We start from the raw sequence: 18,368 nt of genomic DNA, 5'->3' as shown, positions 1-18,368 counted from the left end.
GTAACAGCAAAACACAAAATTATAATAATAAAAAAAAAGGTCGGAAATTACCATCTGCACGAAACGATGATCTTCTGAACATAAAGTTATTAAAACAGAAAAATCTATTCTTCAGGATTCTTGGAACAAAATTTCCAAAAAGGTAATTCAACCATCTGGAATGACCTATGTACTTGACCTTCTGGCATGTTTTTGGAATTTTAATGATGATGGTTTTCCGATAATATTTCACTATTGGTTAATCTATATTCCAGAACTTTAAATTTGTAAAATTATTTCAAAACCTTTTTCAGCTACAATTTGAATTTGAAAATCTCCCTTAGCTGTTATGGGCCATTTGAAATAATCCCCTGGAAAGAAGAAGTGGTAAGATTTATAACCATTACAGAACCATCAGAACAAACGCGTCTCAATTGGTATAGTAAATATCCTGCGAAATATCGCTTCACTTTAGGCATGATTGTGGCACCTCCACCACTAGCCCAGAAATATCTCCGTAAAGGAATCCTCGTTTGTTGTTTGTTGAAGACTCATGGTAGGGTAATTTTCGGCCTACACCAAACCAGTACTCCAAAATTGAACGCGGGAAATGGCGAAACAGAACATCGCCAGGCAGCGAGTTTCCGCACGATTTGGCACCCGTAATGAGCGTGTTTATTCGCCCTAGCTCTTCGCGTAAGCGGATTTTCTTTCCGGGTGCCGTCGTGCCTGTTTCTGTTTACATCAGCAGGTTGCCCTAAAGCTTTTTCGAAGGCTTGGATCCGTTTTGTGGGGGTGGGTTGGTTCGAAGGAGGTCTTTAGAAGGGGAGAAGCAACAAAAAGCTAGTAGACCGTGCCGAGAGCCTATTATCGAACATTTGCGCCCTTTTCCCGGAAAAGCCGTTACTCGAGAGACATTTGTTAGGAAATTGAAATAATGATCGAATCAAGGGCCTCTAACGGGGGCTTTACTCTCGACAATTATTGAATTGTAAAATGGGCGCGAAGCTCATTCAAAAGCTGGGTTGTAAGAGTTGTTCGGGAAATTAAAGATCATTGTTCGACTCGCAGTGGGAAGCCGGCTCATTAAATTTCCAACTGAGAGCCCGCTCTGATTTTACACAAAAAATACCCATAGTTCCATCCCTAAACAGCAGGAGTCCAGATAGCAAAAGTGAATGACATTCCTCTTGAGCCCCATCGATTGAAACGACCCAATCTACCCCCACACTTCCCCATTTTGTTTGTCGCTTCCCCTAGTGGAAAGCTCATCCGGCTCATGTAATAATAATTCTGTCAGTAGCAGAATTTTAGCGAAAACTATTTCCGTCTTCGGCCAGTTCATCCCCCCATTCTCTCAACAGTTCTGCACTCATCCCCCCATTCCGAAACCATATCGGTTCGAATCGGATCGGTCAAGCAGGCAAACGCTGGCCGCCGGGTGAGGTTTTCCGTTCTAAATTTTCGTTTACAATCGATTGACAGGTTAAAAGGTAAAGCAGATTTTCTCGTTCAGGTAAAATGTGTTTGTGTCGTCCCTCTGTACCCATTTCAGAAGTTGTGGGGAAAGGGAAAAACAGAACCCGGACCCGGGTCAAGGAAGAATCGCATGCCGGTGATGATGACGATCCGATACGGACGAATGGAGGCTGTCCGTCCATTCGACCGTTTGTTTGGTGGAAAAGTTGAATGACGCGCGATGCGATGGGAATTTGCATTATTGATTGAGTGGACTTGATTACTCGATTTTGTTTTCATGCCTTTTTGGCAGTGATTGACATGGCTTTTTCTTCGAATTTATCTTCATATGCTACTAGTTAGCTAGGATATAAATTGATTCGGACGGTCGTCGTCGGAGACCATTTGGAAGTGCCCTTCCCCCCTGCCTGCCTTAACAGGCTTCAGGTTGAGGTTGGTTGGCGACGGTCATGGGTTTGTTTTTTTCCATGACCCGTAGGTTAAAATTTAGGAATTTGAAGGTTGTTTTCCACTACTGGGACGTTGTTTCAAGGCAAAGGAAAATCGGGAGCAATAAAAAATGAATTGCGTTGTACTCTCAGAAATATAAACGTGTTTCTTCAAGCTTCGTTCAGAAATTTTTAAATAAATTTAAATTTCTTGAATAAACTTCTAAATCTGTATTCCTTCCTTAAAATTTTGGAAATTGTTTGTTTCAATAAAAACGACCAGCGTTAGTACACAAATCACCCATAATTATCGTTCATGATCATCGTTCCTGAAGGGATGTTACGTTAACCGCTATTTAAAAGTGCTCCCGACTATTTCGGATATTTTCCTAATAAACGTTATCGCGGATTTTATAGACCCGTTCTTAAACGTCGTGAGTGACTCTCGTAGCCAAATCATATAAAGTTTCATGATTTTTTGAGACTTTGAGCTACAAAAAGTGTTTGTAAAGTTATCCTTAAAAACCGCATTGCCGCTTATTGTTTGTTGTGAAATGATTCAGCCCTTCAGGAAAAAAAACTACGACTTATTTTCACGGAGAACGGACTAGCAATATGTCAAAAATCACAAGATCAACATCACCGTCATCCCTGCTTGTTGATTCAGATTCGCATTCGAAGAGACGTTCCCGTGAAGACATTAACCAAATTGCATCGGAGTCAATCACCAGTTTTGACGAGTTGTGGAGGAAAATCGAAGCTAAAATGAATCAATCACACTCCAGCCTGGAAGAAAAAATTGACAACTGTCGAACTGAGCTTGGTAAACGAATTGATTACATAGAACAGAAGGTATCTTCTTTCCAAAGTGAGTGTTTTACGCAAATCACTTCACTAAACACTGAAATGAACAATATCCGTGAGGAATCCTTCTTGTCTGCTGAAGCCCTAGAGCGTATGGAAAAATCCCGTGAAATCATCATCTCAGGAATTCCTTATGAATCACAGGAGAATCTTAATGAAATTTTTCAAAAGATTGCTAGTCAATTGAGCTTTACGATCTGTCCACTAGTAGAGCTTAAACGACTAGCAAAAACCCCGATCGCATCCGGAACGAAACCACTAATTCTTTGCGAGTTTGCCATGAAAAGCTCGACTTTGGAATTCTACAAACGCTACATCGCACAACGTTCCCTGACGTTACGCAACATAGGATTCGATTCAGACAATCGCATCTATGTCAACGAGCATCTAACCCCACACGCAAGAGGAATTCAAATGGAAGTATTAAAATGTAAAAAATCAGGCCTAATCGAGAAAGTGAGCTCCAGAGGAGGAATCATCCACAGGAAACAGGAAAGTCAGAAATAATAAGTCAGAAGTTAGAAGTCAGAAGTCAGAAGTCAGAAGTCAGAAGTCAGAAGTCAGAAATAAGAAGTCAGAAGTCAGCAGTCAGAAGTCAGAAGTCAAAAGTCAGAAGTCAGAAAGTCAGAAGGTCAAAAGTAAGAAGTCAGAAGTCAGAAGTCAGAAGTTAGAAGTCAGAAGTCAGAAGTCAGAAGTCAGAAGTCAGAAATAAGAAGTCAGAAGTCAGAAGTCAGCAGTCAGAAGTCAGAAGTCAGAAGTCAGAAGTCAGAAGTCAGAAAGTCAGAAGGTCAAAAGTCAGAAGTCAGAAGTCAGAAGTCAGAAGTCAGAAGTCAGAAGTCAGAAGTCAGAAGTCAGAAATAAGAAGTCAGAAGTCAGAAGTCAGAAGTCAGAAGTCAGAAGTTAGAAGTCAGCAGTTAAAATCTAGTTGAAATAAATCAAAAATCAAAAATCGAAAATCGAAAATCTAAAATCGAAAATCGAAAATTGAAAATCGAAAATCGAAAATCGAAAATCGAAAATCGAAAATCGAAAATCGAAAATCGAAAATCGAAAATCGAAAATCGAAAATCGAAAATCGAAAATCGAAAATCGAAAATCGAAAATCGAAAATCGAAAATCGAAAATCGAAAATCGAAAATCGTAAATCGAAAATCGAAAATCGAAAATCGAAAATCGAAAATCGAAAATCGAAAATCGAAAAGCGAAAATCGAAAATCGAAAATCGAAAATTGAAAATCTAAAGTCAGATAGTATAAAGTCAGAAAGTCAAAAAGTCAGAAAGTCAGAAAATCAGAAAGTCAGATAGTCGGAAAGTCAGAGAGTCAGAAAGTCAGAAAGTCAGAAAGTCGGAAAATCAGAAAGTCAGAAAGCCAGAAAGTCAGAAAGTCAGAAAGTCAGAAATTCAGAAAGTCAGAACGTCAGAAAGTTAGAAAGTCAGAAAGTCAGAAAGTCAGAAAGTCAGAAAGCCAGAAAGTCAGAAAGTCAGAAAGTCAGAAAATCAGAAAGTCAGAAAGTCAGAAAGCCAGAAAGTCAGAAAGTCAGAAAGTCAGAAAGTCAGAAAGTCAGAAAGTCAGAAAGTCAGAGAGTCAGGAAGTCAGAAAGTCAGAAAGTCAGAAAGTCAGAAAGTCAGAAAGTCAGAAAGTCAGAAAATCAGGAAGTCGGATAGTCAGAAAGTCAGAAAATCAGAAAGTCGAAAAGTCGGAAAGTCGGAAAGTCGGATAGTCGAAAATTCGAAAAGTCGGAAATTCGGAAAGTCGGAAAGTCGGAAAGTCGGAAAGTCGGAAAGTCGGAAATTCGGAAAGTCGGAAAGTCGAGAAGTTGAAAAGTTGAAAATTTGAAAAGTTGAAAAGTTGAAAAGTTGAAAAGTTGAAAAGTTGAAAAGTTGAAAAGTTGAAAAGTTGAAAAGTTGAAAAGTTTAAAAGTTTTAAAGTCGAAAAGTTGAAAAGTCGAAAAGCCGAAGAAAAGTCGAAAAGTGGAAGAGTTGAAAAGTTGAAAAGTCGAGAAGTTGAAGAGTCGAAAAGTCGAATAGTCGAAAAGTCGAAAAGTCGAAAAGTCGAAAAATCGAAAAGTCGAAAAGTCGAAAAGTCGAAAAGTCGAAAAGTCGAAAAGTCGGAAAGTCGAAAACTCGAAAAGTCGAAAAGTCGAAAAATCGATAAGTCGAAAAGTTGAAAATTCGGAAAATCGGAATGTCGGAAAGTCGGAAATTCGGAAAGTCGGAAAGTGGGAAAGTCGAAAAGTCGAAAAGTTGAAAAGTTGAAAAGTTGAAAAGTTGAAAAGTTGAAAAGTTGAAAAGTTGAAAAGTTGAAAAGTTGAAAAGTTGAAAAGTTGAAAAGTTTAAAAGTTTTAAAGTCGAAAAGTTGAAAAGTCGAAAAGTCGAAGAAAAGTCGAAAAGTGGAAGAGTTGAAAAGTTGAAAAGTCGAGAAGTTGAAGAGTCGAAAAGTCGAATAGTCGAAAAGTCGAAAAGCAAAAAAATCGAAAAGTCGAAAAGTCGAAAAGTCGAAAAATCGAAAAGTCGAAAAGTCGAAAAGTCGAAAAGTCGAAAAGTCGAAAAGTCGAAAAGTCGAAAAGTCGAAAAGTCGAAAATTCGAAAAGTCGAAAAGTCAAAAAGTCGAAAAATTGAAAAGTTGAAAAGTCGAAAAGTTGAAAAGTTGAAAAGTCGAAAAGTTGAAAATTCAAATAGTCGAAATGTTGAAAAAGTCGAAAAGTCGAAATGTCGAAAAGTCGAAATGTCGAAAAGTCGAAATGTCGAAAAGTCGAAAAGTCGAATAGTCGAAAGAAGAAAAGTCGAAAAGTCGAAAAGTCGAAAAGTCGAAAAGTCGAAAAGTCGAAAAGTCGAAAAGTCGAAAAGTCGAAAAGTCGAAAAGTCGAAAAGTCGAAAAGTCGAAAAGTCGAAAAGTCGAAAAATCGAAAAGTCGAAAAGTCGAAAAGTCGAAAAGTCGAAAAGTCGAAAAGTCGAAAAGTCGAAAAGTCGAAAAGTCGAAAAGTCGAAAAGTCGAAAAGTCAAAAAGTCGAAAATTTGAAAAGTCGAAAAGTTGAAAAGTCGAAAAGTCGAAAAGTCGAAAAGTCGAAAAGTCGAAAAGTCGAAAAGTCGAAAAGTCGAAAAGTCGAAAAGTCGAAATTCGAAAAGTCGAAAGGTTAAAAAGTCGAAAAGTCGAAAAGTCAAAAAGTCGAAAAGTCGAAAAGTCGAAAAGTCGAAAAGTCGAAAAGTCGAAAAGTCGAAAAGTCGAAAAGTCGAAAAGTCGAAAAGTCGAAAAATCGAAAAGTCGAAAAGTCGAAAAGTCGAAAAGTCGAAAAGTCGAAAAGTAGAAAAGTCGAAAAGTCGAAAAGTCGAAAAGTCGAAAGGTCGAAAAGTCGAAAAGTCGAAAAGTCGAAAAATCGATGTCAAAAAGTCGAAAAGTCGAATAGTCGAAAAGTCGAAAAGTCGAAAAGTCGAAAAGACGAAAATTCGAAAAGTCGAAAAGTCGAAAAGTCGAAAAGTCGAAACGTCAAAAAGTCGAAAAGTCGAAAAGTCGAAAAGTCGAAAAGTCGAAAAGTCGAAAAGTCGAAAAGTCGAAAAGTCGAAAAGTCGAAAAGTCGGAAAGTGGGAAAGTCGAAAAGTCGAAAAGTCGAAAAGTCGAAAAGTTGAAATGTCGAAAAGTTACAAAGTCGAAAAGTCGAAAAGTCGAAAAGTCGTAAAGTCAAAAAGTTGAAAAGTCGAAAAGTCGAAAATTCGAAAATTCGAAAAGTCGAAAAGTCGAAAAGTCGAAAAGTCGAAAAGTCGAAAAGTCGAAAAGTCGAAAAGTCGAAAAGTCGAAAAGTCGAAAAGTCGAAAAGTCGAAAAATCGAAAAGTCGAAAAGTCGAAAAGTCGAAAAGTCGAAAAGTCGAAAAGTCGAAAAGTCGAAAAGTTGAATAGTCGAAAAGTCGAAAGGTCGAAAGGTCGAAAAGTTGAAATATTGAATATTCGAAAAGTCGAAAGTCGAAATTCGAAAGTCAAAAGTCGAAAGCCGTCAGCCGAAAATCGGAAAGCCAAACTGTCGAAAATTTTAAAATTCGAAAAGTTGGAAATCCGGCTTGTTTAACGAACGTTAGAAATTTAAAATAGTGACATTTTCCAATAAGAAATGACAATCAAAATTGGGGGTGGGTGTTTTGTGAGGAAATTCCGGATCAATTTTATTCGGCTACGGTTGGTTGCCGACGTAACGAAATAATTCTGTCTGGTCACGTTCTACGCCAAAAAGAGTGGGGAGGGGTTTGAAGGATGATTGAGGAAACTGATGGCATTGAGCTAAATGTTGTTGGCCGGGGTAAGGTCAATTGTGGGTGTGAACATTTTGCGGTTCTTTGGCACGGACCCACATCAATCCTGATGATCGAGGCTTTTTTTTGGGAAATACACACGTACCTTCACAAAAAAAAACAGAATCGAGAGAAGGAGGTTTGACTTTTTTTTTCATTCGATTTATTCTAAGTAGGAAGCAGGAAATGTTTAACGAAGGAAAACCGGAACGATGAAGCTAGTCTTTACCCACATAAATACATAGTTACCCAGAGAAGGAACATGTATCGGAGTGTTTGATTTATGCTGTTCGATGGAAAAACCTTTTGCGGGGGAGGGTTAACTTTGATCATACATTTATAGCGCGGTTTATTATATTGGATGGCTGATGGATTTATGAGCGGTCAGTTTTAGGTACCGAGGTATGGTTTATTGCCAACCGTCATCATAGGCTTCGTTTTGGACCAATATTTATCACCTCTTCGACAGGCGGGATATGGGAGCTATTTTTGGAATTTTGAATTGTGTTTCCGAATAATGTTGATAGCTACGGGAATAATGTTCTAGTATTATTAACGTGGGTTTACTGTTTTGTTTCAATTTTTTGGGTTTGAGTCTGTGAAATGTGCTCTTCTTATAAGAAGGTATCTGCTGAATGTTGTCCATAAATTTTTGTCACCATTGAAGGAACAGAGTAAAAAGTAACTAATCGATGTGTTTTTCTTCTATTTGACTTTAACTACCGGAAACGTAAAAAAATTAGATTTGTAAAGCTACTATCTAAAAAAGCTTTCCGAATACTTTTCCAGCTCTCCTTCTGCTGAGATTTAATTATACGCTTCTGATTTGGAATAAGTTTGATTGGCTTCCGGCTATTGAGAAGTATAAATCGTTAACCATTGAGCTCATTCATACCTGGTTTACTAATCAAGACCGACCCATTGATCAAAATTTGAGCTTGAAGCTCTTATCCTTGGCCCTAAAAAGACACCGACGTCGTTGTCGTGTGGGATTCAATCAACAATCCCCGGAATCCATCATCCCCCCGAGAACCGGGAACCGGAGATTTTAGGTTGGGGATCACAAAAGACCTGATGCCAGAAATCCGGAAACCTGAACCATGTCAACTCAATCGCAATGGCGCGACCGGAGTACGCCATCAACCGGAAAACAGCCGGAAGGGATCGACATAAAAACAACTACAGCGTGAGCATCAAAATCTAGTCCCGGAGACTACGACGAAACGACAGGACGACATGACGGTGACAGGACCAGATTTACACGAAACTGTTGATCCGGTAAATATTTATCCAACACGTTCCAACATCGTCTTCATCAAGGAACGGGTCCACGGCGCGTGGCCATCAGACAGCAGTAGCAGAAAGCCCGAAAAGGGCCTGGGACAGTTTCCGGGGCCACTTTGGCCCACTTTCCGGAATGTTCGGTTCAGGGAAATTATGTCTTATTTCCATGTTGAGCCCAAGACTTTTGGTAGGCTCAACAAAACAGCTGGTCGTTTCCCGGTTAATCATCCCCATTTGCCGGCAGACCGACGTCTTGGGTGATTTGTTATTTTGGATTTTTCAAAAGAGGAAAGGGGGGATGATTTTATCACTACTTTAAATTTTTTAAAAAAACACTTATTGACCGGAATTGGTCATTTAGGAAGAAAAAAAACGTCAAACATGATTAAGTGCAGTTTTCCGGTTAGAATTTCTTTTAAAACAAAATCGTAAAAATGGCACGTGCCGTCTTATAATTTCGCATCGGTAATTTCGCATCAACGATTTCCCGACACTAGTTGCCGTTTATTTTTTCCATCATGCCTCCAACTCCAAGTTTTCATGTTGTTGCCAACTCAAGCGAGAAAACCGTCGACTATAAATTAGATAAAATTAGGGAGCAAAGTGCACTTGACGGTAATCTGCCTGTGTTTTAGATCTGCGAAACCAAAAAAAAAACGAGAGAAAACGAGAATGTAATAATTTTTTGAACAAAAAAAAAAACCCGGTCGTGTGACCGTGTGTGTGAATTTTTTTGTGCTCTACAGTCAGAAGAAGACCAAGAAAAAAAAAACGCTACCATCGTGGAAGCTTTCATGCGAAAAATTAAATTAGCTTCGTGAGTAAGGGGGGATGATGCTGGCGAGATGTCGCACTAAGCCCTCCCGGAATGGCAATTTAGTTGCTCGCAACAATAAGCGACAAATGGTGCTTGAACTTGAATTGTGTCACTAATTTTAGCACGAAATTGTAACCGAGGTAGTTTAATTTCCTGGGCGGCGTGATGGATCTTCAAATTTTAAATGAAAAACTTTTAACAAACCACTCATATTTTTCCAAGCCTCTTAAACAAAAATTCATCAACTAAAGCAGTTATTCTTTCAACATTTTGAGCACAAACAATCTCAATGTGTGATGGCCACGCAACCTTCCGCCCAAACTTTTCCATCAATTATGCCTGTCATTGAAAGAATCAAACTTCTGATTACTGAACAGAAGCTTCGGATAAGCTGCTGCCATATTCTTCTTACTTAGTTCAGTTGAATTCAACTGAAAGTTGGCAAAAGAACCAAGATTACTACGAATTCGAACTCGAACCCGAACTCGCAGATGAATGACCGGAGGATGAAAATGGTTCGGAGCTATGGTTGGGGAAAAGTTTTTCTACCCTCAGAGCCGTTTTTAGCCGCCCCTCCTTTCCTTTAGCAGGTTCTTGTCGTTTACCACATTTGCTAGCGTGAAGGTTTCCGGAGTTGGATGAAAAGTTATTTCCTCCGATTACCCAGTCGATTATTGATTATTGATCGGTTCGGTTTTGGTTAAAGTTTTCACATCGGAACGGTAGAGTTTTTTGGGAATAAGCATTTAGAGGTTTTTTTTGGAAGTATTGAGCGTGGTTTTCGGGTTTCCGTCGATGAAAACCTTCACGTTTCTAGAGAATATTTGGATTCCACAAAAGTCATCATTGGTTTTGATTTGTTTGTTTCATTATATTGCTCTTATAATTTTATTTTATAAAAACGAAACAAAAAATACCGAGATTTTGCCAAGGTACAACATACTTTTTCTTCATCTAAATACAAGTGCAAAGGCTGCTTTTCACTTGACGGCAATTCAAATTTTTGTAATTTTTTTTTAAATTTTGCCATTTTTGTCATTTTTTTCATTTGAATAAATTGTGTCATTTTTATAAATTTTTGTCATTTAAGTCATTTTTGTGTCATGTTTGTATCATTTTATGTCGTTTTTGTGCCATTTTCGCGTCATTTTTGTGTCATTTTTGTGTCATTTTCGTGTCATTTTCGAAACCTTTTAGTGCCTTTTTGTATCATTTTTGTATCATTTTTTTGTCAATTTTTTTGTGTCCTTTTTGTGTTATTTTGTGTTATTTTTGTGTCATTTTTGTGCCATTTTTGTGAAATTTTTGCGTCATTTTTGCGTCATTTTTGTGTCATTTTTGTGTCATTTTTGTGCCATTTTTGTGTCATTTCTGTTTCATTTTTGTGTCATTTTTGTGTCATTTTTGTGTCATTTTTGTGTCATTTTTGTGTCATTTTTGTGTCATTTTTGTGTCATTTTTGTGTCATTTTTGTGTCATTTTTGTGTCATTTTTGTGTCATTTTTGTGTCATTTTTGTATCACTTTTGTGTCATTTTTGTGTCATTTGTGTCATATTGTGTATTATATTTTTTATCTTTGTGTCATTTTTGTGTCATTTTTGTATCATTTTTGTGTCATTTTTGTGTCATTTTTGTCATTTTTGTGTTATTTTTGTGTCGTTTTTGTGTTACTTTTGTGTCATTTTTGTGCAATTTTTGTGTTATTTTTATGTCAATATTTAGTAATTTTTGTCATTTTTTTGTGATTTTTTTTTCCTTTTTTTGTCATTTTTGTGTCATTTTTGTGTCAATTTATTGTCATTTTTGTGTAATTTTTTGTAATTTTTTGTAATTTTTGTCATTTTTGTCATTTTTGTCATTTTTGTCATTTTTAACATTTTGACATTTTTGATATTTTTTACATTTTTGTCAATTTTGACATTTTTGTCATTTTTGACATTTTTGCATTTTTGAAATTTTGAACATTTTTGTCATTTTTGACGATTTTTGACATTTTTGACATTTTTAAAATTTTCACATTTTTCACATTTTTTGATATTTTTGACATTTTTGACATTTTTGACATTTTTGACATTTTTGACATTTTTGACATTTTTGACATTTTTGACATTTTTGACATTTTTGACATTTTTGACATTTTTGACGATTTTTGACATTTTTAGACATTTTTGACATTTTTGACATTTTCGACATTTTCGACATTTTCAACATTTTTGTCATTTTTTACATTTTTGACATTTTTGACATTTTTGACATTTTTGACATTTTTGACATTTTTGACATTTTTGACATTTTTGATATTTTTGACATTTTTGACATTTTTTACATTATTGACATTTTTGACATTTTTGACATTTTTGACATTTTTGACATTTTTGACATTTTTGACATTTTTGACATTTTTGACATTTTTGACATTTTTGACATTTTTGACATTTTTGACATTTTTGACATTTTTGACATTTTTGACATTTTTGACATTTTTGACATTTTTGACATTTTTGACATTTTTGACATTTTTTGTCCTTTTTGTCATTTTTGTCATTTTTGTCATTTTTGTCATTTTTGTCATTTTTGTCATTTTTGTCTTTTTTGTCATTTTTGTCATTTTTGTCATTTTTGTCATTTTTGTCATTTTTGTCATTTTTGTCATTTTTGTCATTTTTGTCATTTTGTCATTTTTGTCATTTTTGTCATTTTTGTCATTTTTGTCATTTTTGTCATTTTTGTCATTTTTGTCATTTTTGTCATTTTTGTCATTTTTGTCATTTTTGTCATTTTTGTCATTTTTGTCATTTTTGTCATTTTTGTCATTTTTGTCATTTTTGTCATTTTTGTCATTATTGTCATTTTTGTCATTTTTGTCATTTTTGTCATTTTTGTCATTATTGTCATTTTTGTCATTTTTGTCATTTTTGTCATTTTTGTCATTTTTGTCATTTTTGTCATTTTTGTCATTTTTGTCATTTTGTCATTTTTGTCATTTTTGTCATTTTTGTCATTTTTGTCATTTTTGTCATTTTTGTCATTTTTGTCATTTTTGTCATTTTTGTCATTTTTGTCATTTTTGTCATTTTGTCATTTTTGTCATTTTTGTCATTTTTGTCATTTTTGTCATTTTTGTCATTTTTGTCATTTTTGTCATTTTTGTCATTTTTGTCATTTTTGTCATTTTTGTCATTTTTGTCATTTTTGTCATTTTTGTCATTTTTGTCATTTTTGTCATTTTTGTCATTTTTGTCATTTTTTGTCATTTTTGTCATTTTTGTCATTTTTGTCATTTTTGTCATTTTGTCATTTTTGTCATTTTTTGTCATTTTTGTCATTTTTGTCATTTTTGTCATTTTTGTCATTTTTGTCATTTTTGTCATTTTTGTCATTTTTGTCATTTTTGTCATTTTTGTCATTTTTGTCATTTTTGTCATTTTTGTCATTTTTGTCATTTTTGTCATTTTGTCATTTTTGTCATTTTTGTCATTTTTGTCATTTTTGTCATTTTTGTCATTTTTGTCATTTTTGTCATTTTTGTCATTTTTGTCATTTTTGTCATTTTTGTCATTTTTGTCATTTTTGTCATTTTGTCATTTTTGTCATTTTTGTCATTTTTGTCATTTTTGTCATTTTTGTCATTTTTGTCATTTTTGTCATTTTTGTCATTTTTGTCATTTTTGTCATTTTTTGTCATTTTTGTCATTTTTGTCATTTTTGTCATTTTTGTCATTTTTGTCATTTTTGTCATTTTTGTCATTTTTGTCATTTTTGTCATTTTTGTCATTTTTGTCATTTTTGTCATTTTTGTCATTTTTGTCATTTTTGTCATTTTTGTCATTTTTGTCATTTTTGTCATTTTTGTCATTTTTGTCATTTTTGTCATTTTTGTCATTTTTGTCATTTTTGTCATTTTTGTCATTTTTGTCATTTTTGTCATTTTTGTCATTTTTGTCATTTTTGTCATTTTTGTCATTTTTGTCATTTTTGTCATTTTTGTCATTTTTGTCATTTTTGTCATTTTTGTCATTTTTGTCATTTTTGTCATTTTGTCATTTTTGTCATTTTTGTCATTTTTGTCATTTTTGTCATTTTTGTCATTTTTGTCATTTTTGTCATTTTTGTCATTTTTGTCATTTTTGTCATTTTTGTCATTTTGTCATTTTTGTCATTTTTGTCATTTTTGTCATTTTTGTCATTTTTGTCATTTTTGTCATTTTTGTCATTTTTGTCATTTTTGTCATTTTTGTCATTTTTGTCATTTTTGTCATTTTTGTCATTTTTGTCATTTTTGTCATTTTTGTCATTTTTGTCATTTTTGTCATTTTTGTCATTTTTGTCATTTTTGTCATTTTTTGTCATTTTTGTCATTTTTGTCATTTTTGTCATTTTTGTCATTTTTGTCATTTTTGTCATTTTTGTCATTTTTGTCATTTTTGTCATTTTTGTCATTTTTGTCATTTTTGTCATTTTTGTCATTTTTGTCATTTTTGTCATTTTTGTCATTTTTGTCATTTTTGTCATTTTTGTCATTTTTGTCATTTTTGTCATTTTTGTCATTTTTGTCATTTTTGTCATTTTTGTCATTTTTGTCATTTTTGTCATTTTGTCATTTTTGTCATTTTTTGTCATTTTTGTCATTTTTGTCATTTTTGTCATTTTTGTCATTTTTGTCATTTTTGTCATTTTTGTCATTTTTGTCATTTTTGTCATTTTTGTCATTTTTGTCATTTTTGTCATTTTTGTCATTTTTGTCATTTTTGTCATTTTTGTCATTTTTGTCATTTTTGTCATTTTTGTCATTTTTGTCATTTTTGTCATTTTTGTCATTTTGTCACTTTTGTCACTTTTGTCATTTTTGTCATTTTCGTCATTTTTCGTCATTTTTGTCATTTTTGTCATTTTTGTCATTTTTGTCATTTTTGTCATTTTTGTCATTTTTGTCATTTTTGTCATTTTTGTCATTTTTGTCATTTTTGTCATTTTTGTCATTTTTGTCATTTTTGTCATTTTTGTCATTTTTTGTCATTTTTGTCATTTTTGTCATTTTGTCATTTTTGTCATTTTTGTCATTTTTGTCATTTTTGTCATTTTTGTCATTTTTGACATTTTTGACATTTTTGACATTTTTGAATTTTTTGACATTTTTGACATTTTTGACATTTTTGACATTTTTGACATTTTTGACATTTTTGACATTTTTGACATTTTTTGACATTTTTGACATTTTTGACATTTTTGACATTTTTGACATTTTTGACATTTTTGACATTTTTGTCATTTTTGTCATTTTTGTCATTTTTGTCATTTTTGTCATTTTTGTCATTTTTGTCATTTTTGTCATTTTTGTCATTTTTGTCATTTTTGTCATTTTTGTCATTTTTGTCATTTTTGTCATTTTTGTCATTTTTGTCATTTTTGTCAGTTTTGTCATTTTTGTCATTTTTGTCATTTTTGTCATTTTTGTCATTTTTGTCATTTTTGTCATTTTTGTCATTTTTGTCATTTTTGTCATTTTTGTCATTTTTGTCATATTTGTCATTTTTGTCATTTTTGTCATTTTTGTCATTTTTGTCATTTTTGTCATTTTTGTCATTTTTGTCATTTTTGTCATTTTTGTCATTTTTGTCATTTTTGTCATTTTTGTCATTTTTGTCATTTTTGTCATTTTTGTCATTTTTGTCATTTTTGTCATTTTTGTCATTTTTGTCATTTTTGTCATTTTTGTCATTTTTGTCATTTTTGTCATTTTTGTCATTTTTGTCATTTTTGTCATTTTTGTCATTTTTGTCATTTTTGTCATTTTTGTCATTTTTGTCATTTTTGTCATTTTTGTCATTTTTTGTCATTTTTGTCATTTTTGTCATTTTTGTCATTTTTGTCATTTTTGTCATTTTTGTCATTTTGTCATTTTTGTGTCATTTTTGTCATTTTTGTCATTTTTGTCATTTTTGTCATTTTTGTCATTTTTGTCATTTTTGTCATTTTTGTCATTTTTTTGTCATTTTTTGTCATTTTTGTCATTTTTGTCATTTTTGTCATTTTTGTCATTTTTGTCATTTTTGTCATTTTTGTCATTTTTGTCATTTTTGTCATTTTTGTCATTTTTGTCATTTTTGTCATTTTTGTCATTTTTGTCATTTTTGTCATTTTTGTCATTTTTGTCATTTTTGTCATTTTTGTCATTTTTGTCATTTTTGTCATTTTTGTCATTTTTTGTCATTTTTGTCATTTTTGTCATTTTTGTCATTTTTGTCATTTTTGTCATTTTTGTCATTTTTGTCATTTTTGTCATTTTTGTCATTTTTGTCATTTTTGTCATTTTTGTCATTTTTGTCATTTTTGTCATTTTTGTCATTTTTGTCATTTTTGTCATTTTTGTCATTTTTTGTCATTTTTGTCATTTTTGTCATTTTTGTCATTTTTGTCATTTTTGTCATTTTTGTCATTTTTGTCATTTTTGTCATTTTTGTCATTTTTGTCATTTTTGTCATTTTGTCATTTTTGTCATTTTTGTCATTTTTGTCATTTTTGTCATTTTTGTCATTTTTGTCATTTTTGTCATTTTTGTCATTTTTGTCATTTTTGTCATTTTTGTCATTTTTGTCATTTTTGTCATTTTTGTCATTTTTGTCATTTTTGTCATTTTTGTCATTTTGTCATTTTTGTCATTTTTGTCATTTTTGTCATTTTTGTCATTTTTGTCATTTTTGTCATTTTTGTCATTTTTGTCATTTTTGTCATTTTTGTCATTTTTGTCATTTTTGTCATTTTTGTCATTTTTGTCATTTTTGTCATTTTTGTCATTTTTGTCATTTTTGTCATTTTTGTCATTTTTGTCATTTTTGTCATTTTTGTCATTTTTGTCATTTTTGTCATTTTTGTCATTTTTGTCATTTTTGTCATTTTTGTCATTTTTTGTCATTTTTGTCATTTTTGTCATTTTTGTCATTTTTGTCATTTTTGTCATTTTTGTCATTTTTGTCATTTTTGTCATTTTTGTCATTTTTGTCATTTTTGTCATTTTTGTCATTTTTGTCATTTTTGTCATTTTTGTCATTTTTTGTCATTTTTGTCATTTTTGTCATTTTTGTCATTTTTGTCATTTTTGTCATTTTTGTCATTTTTGTCATTTTTGTCATTTTTGTCATTTTTGTCATTTTTGTCATTTTTTGTCATTTTTGTCATTTTTGTCATTTTTTGTCATTTTTGACATTTTTAACATTTTTGTCATTTTTGTCATTTTTGTCATTTTTGTCATTTTTGTCATTTTTGTCATTTTTGTCATTTTTGTCATTTTTGTCATTTTTGTCATTTTTGTCATTTTTGACATTTTTGACATTTTTGACATTTTTGAAATTTTTTGACATTTTTGACATTTTTGACATTTTTGTTTTTTTTGACATTTTTGACATTTTCGACATTTTTGACATTTTTGACATTTTTGACATTTTTGACATTTTTGACATTTTTGACATTTTTGACATTTTTGACATTTTTGACTTTTTTGACATTTTTTGACATTTTTGACATTTTTGACATTTTTGACATTTTTGACATTTTTGACATTTTTGACATTTTTGACATTTTTGACATTTTTGACATTTTTGACATTTTTGACATTTTTGACATTTTTGACATTTTTGACATTTTTGATATTTTGATATTTTTTGACATTTTTGACATTTTTGACATTTTTGACATTTTTGACATTTTTTGACATTTTTGACATTTTTGACATTTTTGACATTTTTGACATTTTTGACATTTTTGACATTTTTGACATTTTTTACATTTTTGACATTTTTGACATTTTTGACATTTTTGACATTTTTGACATTTTTGACATTTTTGACATTTTTGACATTTTTGACATTTTTGACATTTTTGACATTTTTGACATTTTTGACATTTTTGACATTTTTGACATTTTTGACATTTTTGACATTTTTGACATTTTTGACTATTTTTGACATTTTTGACATTTTTGACATTTTTGACATTTTTGACATTTTTGACATTTTTGACATTTTTGACATTTTTGACATTTTTGACATTTTTGACATTTTTGACATTTTTGACATTTTTGACATTTTTGACATTTTTGACATTTTTGACATTTTTGACATTTTTGACATTTTTGACATTTTTGACATTTTTGACATTTTTGACATTTTTGACATTTTTGACATTTTTGACATTTTTGACATTTTTGACATTTTTTGACATTTTTGACATTTTTTGACATTTTTGACATTTTTGACATTTTTGACATTTTTGACATTTTTGACATTTTTGACATTTTTGACATTTTTGACATTTTTGACATTTTTGACATTTTTGACATTTTTGACATTTTTGACATTTTTGACATTTTTGACATTTTTGACATTTTTGACATTTTTGACATTTTTGACGTTTTTGACATATTTGTCATTTTTGACATTTGTGACATTTTTGACATTTTTGACATTTTTAACATTTTTGACATTTTTGACATTTTTGACATTCTTGACTTTTTTGATATTTTTTACATTTTTGACATTTTGACATTTTTTACATTTTTGACATTTTTGACATTTTTGACATTTTTTGACATTTTTGACATTTTTGACATTTTTGACATTTTTGACATTTTTGACTTTTTTGACATTTTTGACTTTTTTGACATTTTTGACATTTTTTACAATTTTGAAATTTTTTGACATTTTTCGACATTTTTGACATTTTTGACATTTTTGACATTTTTGACATTTTTGACATTTTTGACTTTTTTGACATTTTTGACATTTTTTACAATTTTGAAATTTTTGACATTTTTCGACATTTTTGACATTTTTGACATTTTTGACATTTTTGACATTTTTGACATTTTTCACATTTTTCACATTTTTGACATTTTTTTACATTTTGGACATTTTTTAAAAATTTTTGATTTTTGTGTATTTTTCGACATTTTTGTCATTTTTGACTTTTTATACATTGTTGTCATTTTTGTCATTTTCGTCATTTTGGCATCTTTGACATTTTTGACATTTTTGTCATTATTGTCAATCGTGTCTTTTTTATAACAATTATCTTGCAGTATAAGTTCTCAAAATTTCATTTTTAACCCAATTTTGTTGTCATTCTTTTTTTTTTTTTTCAGATTCCTCACACGTGGAGCAGACGAGACGGCGCTGAAAGGTGAGAGTAGTCCGAATTAATTTTCCCAAAAATTCCATCTCAGCTTCAATCTCTGATTGGTCA

General features: G+C 31.5%; 1 protein-coding gene across 8 annotated transcripts in view; it reads left to right on the top strand.

Moving 5' to 3' along the window:
• LOC129754674 (high affinity cGMP-specific 3',5'-cyclic phosphodiesterase 9A) overlaps window positions 1-18,368 on the top strand; it is a 711,945-nt gene that overhangs the window by 400,638 nt on the left and 292,939 nt on the right. For 2 of the 8 annotated variants that reach the window (XM_055750866.1, XM_055750863.1), the window contains one exon: window positions 18,268-18,305. The exons of the other annotated variants lie outside the window; for them this stretch is intronic. The gene's annotated coding sequence lies outside the window, so the exon portion shown is untranslated. The remainder of the gene's footprint in view (window positions 1-18,267; window positions 18,306-18,368) is intronic. 8 annotated transcript variants of the gene reach the window in all.

The sequence above is a fragment of the Uranotaenia lowii genome, chromosome 3 (genome assembly GCF_029784155.1).
Source record: "Uranotaenia lowii strain MFRU-FL chromosome 3, ASM2978415v1, whole genome shotgun sequence".
NCBI lineage: Eukaryota > Metazoa > Arthropoda > Insecta > Diptera > Culicidae > Uranotaenia > Uranotaenia lowii.
The sequence above is the reverse complement of the archived record's forward strand: the minus strand, read 5'-3'. Positions and strand labels throughout refer to the sequence as shown.